General features: G+C 42.8%; 2 pseudogenes; both read right to left on the bottom strand.

The window, feature by feature from the left end:
* Positions 1–393: 393 nt before the first annotated feature.
* LOC119512848 lies at positions 394–1,414 on the bottom strand (annotated as a pseudogene).
* Positions 1,415–1,531: 117 nt separating this feature from the next.
* Positions 1,532–3,118, bottom strand: LOC119512849 (annotated as a pseudogene).
* Positions 3,119–6,878: the final 3,760 nt, after the last annotated feature.

Here is a 6,878-nt window from a genome sequence, read left to right on the forward strand (position 1 = left end):
CAGGCACCCATACATTTCCAACTGCTCGGTGATGAGAACATCTGAGCCAGATGATTAGAGAGTAATATCTATTAACTTTATAACTTCCAGAAGAAGTGACTGCTTCATTATCTTCAGCAACAATGATTGAAGAGGAACATTTTAATTGCTAAAAACAAACAAACAAACAAACATTGTAATTATATGCTGTTTTGGAAAGATAAACTCATTGCAATTGGAAAGGCTGAGATGCACAAAGTGCAATACTTATCCCCAAATGCACACATACGTTCACAGGAAAATGACTGTTTACACTCTATGGCAAATCTTACCCCATTTATCTTTAGTATAAAAATATGTTCATCTATTACAATAAGATAAAAAAAAAAATGGAGATGTTCCCAACAAGCTCCCTCACACTGGTGCTCTTGGAAACTACTGCTGTCTTTGCGCCAAAACTTGCTGGTTTAATAGTTGTTGCTGTTTCTGTAAAAACTGCACTACTTCAGGACTTCTTAGCAAGGACAGTCTTTTTTGATTTAACACTTGTTTTAAAACGGTCGGTCTTGCAGGACGATCGCCGAAGGATCCGTTCTTTGTTTAACAATGACGAGGATGCTATCTGCCCTCTCGTCGAGCTTGACGCCGCGCCGCCCCTCGGGGCCTGGTCGCTATTCTTTTTGTACTTGGCCTTGTACATCTTGTTGCAGTGCTTCTTGCACACCTACGGCTTGCGCTGCTTGGCCACCTGACTCGTGGTCGCGGCGGCTTTCAGATGTGCAGGTCTTGCTCGCGCCCCCGCCCCGCCGCGCCGCCCTCTTCCCCCACCCCGACGGGGCCGCCTAGTCCTTCAGCTCCTCCGGGCTCACGGCGCCCTCACCGCCCGGCGGTTCTGAGCTGTCCAGCGGGTCCGCTTCGTCCTCACCCGCCTTGTTCTCGCCCCCCGGCGCGGCCTCGTAGGGCGCATCACCAGCAGGGCGAGTGGCGAGTCGGGGAGGGGCGCGCCACTGGCGGCTCCCGCGCCCTCGGCGACACCCTGCACCTCCGTGCTGCCGTGACGTGCCCAGGGCCCCACCCCCGGGCCCAGCCGCGCCCTGCACACCAGGGCCCCGGCCCAGGAGAGGAATGGGCGCCGGCGCCGCGGAGAGACCCCTTATCCATTTTTTAAAAAAACATGTAATTCTTCTGTTTGTAATCCCTTCCTGCCCTTTGGACTAATCTGCCTAGCTCCTATCTCTGTTGGGCCTGGTTTCAACTCATAATATCCGGGACTCGCCAGATTTGGGCCGTCTTGAAAGATGTGCTATACTAGGCAGGTTTGGGGGACTAATCCTGACCCTTGAGGAATAGGCATTAAAGCAGTTATAACAAGAAATAGTTCACAAATGGTATCTGATACAGTTTAGTTAAGATTAATGGAGAGTAAAACTACCATGCTTAGAAACAATTATCCATAGAATCAAAGTTAACAAAAGTCTTTTTTTCTAATATGAAAATAATTCAATTTGTCCCCCCCCCAAAAAAAAAAATTAAGTCAGAAAACATCCTCATATTAATCATTCTTTTCATACACTTCACATTTGTACTTAATGCGTTTCTCCTCCTGGACATCAGAAAGAACACCTGGGTATTCTGGGAGAAGTTTATATTTCTCTGTATCAATTTCTGGAAAAAAATGTGTCACTTCAGATTCCTGGGTGACCCTTGTCACCAACAGTCTAAGACGGCCTGGCTGATTCACGGCTTCCTTGTAGACAGACCCGCCTCCTGCTGTCCAAACCACGTCTGCTTCGTTTGCTAATTCTTTTTGGTCAGTAGGTTTTAAGGCATCATCCAGACTTTTGGCAAGAAAATGTGCTCCTTGCCGGGGGGTGGGTTTGTGTGGTCCTTGAGTTCCCTACTGAGAACTAAATTAATTCTGTCTTTTAAAGGCCGATTCATCTCAGGGATGGGAATCAGTTCTTTCTATCCATAATCACCAAATTCCATTTACCTTCTACTGACGAGGTTGTGGTCATTGTTTGGGAATACTTGGATTCCTTCCTGAGAGGGGGCCAGGGCAGGTCTCCGTTCTTGCCGATGCCCGTGCTCTGGAACACAACGACAATGCAGTTTAGTGGACAAATCCTGACGAAGGCAGCAGTGAATAACTCCAAGCACGTTCTCCTCATCTGAACTCCCTGGAAAGCTAGGTGCAAAAATTGTCCGCAGACTCTTTATATCCCAAATGGAAGTGAGCATCTTCCTTTGGGCATCCCTTCCAGTTCTTCCCCTTTTCCCCCTATGTTTCCTGCCACCATCCAACTGAGTGCCCAACTCAGAAAACTGGGAGTCACCCTAACTCTTCCCTGTGTCCCCCACTCCATGTCCAGTGACCAAGTCCTGTCCCTTCCACCTCTAGACAGTGTCCAGTTGGTCTCCCACACCCTTGGCACCTGCCCCTGGATCCCTGCAATGGCCTGGATCCTCCAACCTGTCCTCCCCACTGTCAAAGCTGACACGTACGTCCCTCACTTACGCTCCTCAGGGGGGCCCCACTCCCCTTGGGGGGAGAGTCCACACCCTCTGAGTGGTGCACAAGTCCCTTCTCTGTCTGGCCTGCCCGCCTCTCCAGTCTCTTCCTCCCTGACATCCTTTCTCCAACACAAAACTGCTTTTGTTTTCTAACTGATCCATAGCTCTCCTCCGGGCCTTTGCACGTGCTGCCCCTTCTGCCTAGAACGACCTCCTCTTGCTTTCTCTGGCCATTCCCTACTCCTTTTTCAGCAACCCACATAGTTAATTAAGGACAGCAGACACTGTAGTTAACCGTAGTTCTCACATTGCACCCTGCTGTGTGCCAGACACTGTGCCAGGTGCTTTATCAACATTACACATTCAATTTTCACGACAATCCTAAGAGCTAGGTAAAATTACTCCCATTTTACAAATGGCCCAACTGAGGCTCAGAGAAGCCAGGTGAAGGACCTTGCCAGAGGTCACACAGCCTGGGGCTTGGCTCCAGATCTGTCTGGCTCGCTCACTTAAGCTGCACAGACACAGCTCGCGTCACCTCCTCCAGGACGTCGCTTCTGACCCTCTTGCCTGGGTCACGCCTCCCCCGTGGGCTCCCACCACACTCGGTGTGTTCCCAGCACATGATCCGACTTGCCTCTCCCTCTCTGTCCCACAGGCAGGGCCCGAGTGCCTTGCTTCCACACGAGAATATGGCTGACGAGTCAAGGTGCCTTTGCAGAAGTCCTTCCCCAGCCAATTAGGAGGAAGAAGTTCGTTTCTAAGACTTTCACTTCTCGACCGAATGAGCCACAGCCTGCAAGGCCATGGAAGTGTCAGTTCTCTCACTTGGCCTCATTCAGAACACTCTTCTCCTCTTAGAACTTTGATTTCTGGTTTTGAACCATTTATTCTGTGTCCTTTACTGGGAATTCCCCATATCCTCAAGAGGAGAGCTCTATTCTCAGGGTCTTTTGTGGTCTCTTGCATTTCCCTATATATTCTTTCATTTCCTGATTTCATCTTTTACTTTGCTTATCCTCCTCTTTGCAGCATCAGTTGTACTTTCAGCACCGATACTACTTGGGCTGTTATGTAGTAGCCTTGCTTTTGTTGAGTAGGTGGGGTGTCCTTTTTTAGTTCCTGAAAATAGATTCCAATCGCCGTCTAAATTCATTTGTTTCTTACAGAAAACTCATTGCTTTACTTTGAGGTCTTACTACTAGTTGTTCTTTGTGAAGAAAGACATTTTCTTTCGTTTCAGTTAACTTTGTTTCCTGTTTATTCATACTTCCTTGAGTAGAATCTTTTTTTAAATTTTTTATTTTATTAGAGAAGTGGGTTTGCAGAATAATTATGCATAAAATTCAGGATTCCCACATACCACCTCATTACCACCTTGCATTGGTGTGGTATATTTGTTACAATTAATAAAAGCACAGTTTAATAATTACATTATTAACTGTAGTCCATGGTTTACTTAGAGTTCACTGTGTAACAGTTTCATAGATTTTTTTTAATTTATTCTATTACAGTATATACAACTAACATTTCCCCTTTCAATGATATTCAGATCTATATTTTAGTGCAGTCAATTATGTTCACAATGTTCTGCTGCCATCACCACCATCCATTATCAAAATATCTCTGTCATTCCAAATAATAACTCTACATGGTAAGCCTTAAATCCCCATTCCCTATCCCCACCATATCCCCTGGTAAACTGTTCTAGGTTCTGACTCTATGATTTTGCTTATTCTAATTATTTCATATCAGTGAGATCATACAATGTTTGTCCTTTTGTGTCTGGTTTATTTCCCTCAACATGATGTCTTCAAGGTTCATCCATGTTGTTGCATGTATGAGAACTTCATTCCTTTTTACAGCCGAATACTCCATTGCACGTGTATTCCAAATTTGTTTATTCATTCATCAGTTGATGGATACTTGGATTGCTTCCATCTTTTTGGAAATAATGTGAATAATGCTGCTATGAACATCGGTGTGCAAATATCTGTTGGAGTCCTTGCTTTCAATTCTTCTGGGCATACACCTAGAAGTGTGATTGCAGGTCCTATGGTAATTCTATAGTTAATTTTCTGAGGAACTGCCAAACTGTCTTCACAGCAGCTGCACCATTTTACATTCCCACCAGCAGTGAATGACTGCTCCTATTTCCCTGCATTCTCTCCAACACTTATTATTTTGTATCTAATATTAGCCATTCTAATGGGTGTGACATGGTATCTCATTATGGTTTTGATTTGAATTTCCCTAATGGTTAATGATGTTGAGCATCTTGTGTTTTTTGCCCATTTGTTTATCTTCTTTGGAAAAATGTCTGTTCACATCTTTTGCCCATTTTAAAATTAGTTGTTTGTCTTTTTATTGTTACTTTGAAGGATTTCTTCATATATCCTGGATATTAAACCTTTAGCAGATATGTGCTTTCCAAATATTTTCTCCTATTGTATAGGTCATCTCATTTTACTTTCATGATAAAGTCCTTTGAGGCTTAAAAGTTTTTAATTTGGGGAGGTTCAGTTTATCTATTTTTTCCTTTGTTGCTTGTGTTTTGGGTATAAAGTCTAAGAAACAATTGCTTAATACAAGATCCTAAAGATGCCTCCCTATGTTTCCCTCTAGGAGTCTGGTAGTTCCGGCTCTTACGTTTAGGTCTTTTGACCATTTTGATATGATTTTTGTATATGGTGTGAGACAGAGGTCCTCCTTCATTCTTTTTTTTTACATTTTATTTTGAAATAAATTCAAAGTTATAGGAACAGTTGCAAAAACAATACAAACCCCATACACAGAACTCCAGCATTCCCTGCCCCCCCCGATACCCCAATCCACTAACTTTAACATGTTGTCACACTGCTATTTCTTTCCCTCCCTCCCTCCCTCTCTCTCTCCCTATCTGTCATCCATCATCTATTGCTTCGTCTTCTGAACATATGAGAACAAGCTGCACACATCCTTGAACAAACACTATAATTCACATATACAATTCCCATGAACAAGAACATTCTTTTATGCAACCCCATTAAGCGCAGCTAAGAAGTACAAGAGATTCAACAATGATAACAAAGCTTACATTCTATATTTCCTTTTCCATATGTCTCAGCTATGTCCCTTTGAGCCTCCTGTCCTCCATCCTCCAATCCCATCCAGGGTCATCCTTGGTATTCAATTGTCATCTATTTAGACTGTTGTTTTTTTTTTTTTCTCAGTTGTGGAAACATGCCTACAGCCTAAATCTTCCCATTCCACCCCCTCCCTAGCATTCCATTAATGGGATTAATCACTTTTAGAATGTTGTAATGCTTTCTCCTTCCCACCATCCATTACTAGAAATTTCCCTTCACCTCAAGCAGCAACCCTACACTAATTTCTTAACTCCTCATTGCCCCTTCCCCCATTTCTCTTGACCCATACTCTACTTTTCATCTCTATGGTCATATTCTCTGATAATTTCTTTATGTTTACTGTGGGGCTTAAAATTAAACTCTTAAATCCATAACAAGTTTGTTTTTCTTTGATACCAACTTAATTTCAATAGGACACATAAACTATGTACCTATACTCCTCCATTTCCCCCCCCCTTTATATAGTTCTTGTCAAAAATTACATATTACACATTGAGTTCAAAACCACTAATTTGTCATTAGAGTTTGTGTATTTATACCATGTAGGAAGTAAATAGTGGAGTTACAATTCAAAAATTATTGACTTCTATTTGTATTCCAATGTGGTCAGAGATCGTGCTTTGAATATGTTCGATTTTTGTTTGTTTGTTTGTTTTTTTAATTGAGGCTTGTTTTATGTCCCAGCATATGGTCCAATCTGGAGAAAGATCCATGATGACTAGAGAAAAATGAGTGTCTTGATGATTTGGGATGTAAGGATCTATATATGTCTGTTAAAATTCTCTATATCTCTTTCTCCTTTCTTTGTTTCTCTGTCAGAGGGCTCCCTTTAGTATCTGAAGTAGGGCAGGTCTTTTATTGGCAAACTCTCTCAGCATTTGTTTGTCTATGAAAAATTTAAAGGAGTTTCGCTGGATAAAGTATTCTTGGTTGGAAATTTTTCTCTCTCAGATATTTTAAATATGTCATGCCACTGCCTTCTCGCCTCCATGGTGGCCACTGAGTAGTCACAACTTAGTCTTATGTTGTTTCCTTTGTATGTGGTGAATTGCTTTTCTCTTGCTGCTTTCAGAACTTGCTCCTTCTCTTCAGTATTTGAGAGTCTGATCAGAATATGTCTCGGAGTGGGTTTATTTGGATTTATTCTATTTGGAGTTCGCTGGGCATTTATGCTTTGTGTATTTATATTGTGTAGAAGGTTTGGGAAGTTTTCCCACAACAATTTCTTTGAATACTCTTTCTAGACCTTTACCCTTC

This window comes from Choloepus didactylus, chromosome 17 (assembly GCF_015220235.1).
Source record: "Choloepus didactylus isolate mChoDid1 chromosome 17, mChoDid1.pri, whole genome shotgun sequence".
Taxonomy (NCBI): Eukaryota; Metazoa; Chordata; class Mammalia; order Pilosa; family Megalonychidae; genus Choloepus; species Choloepus didactylus.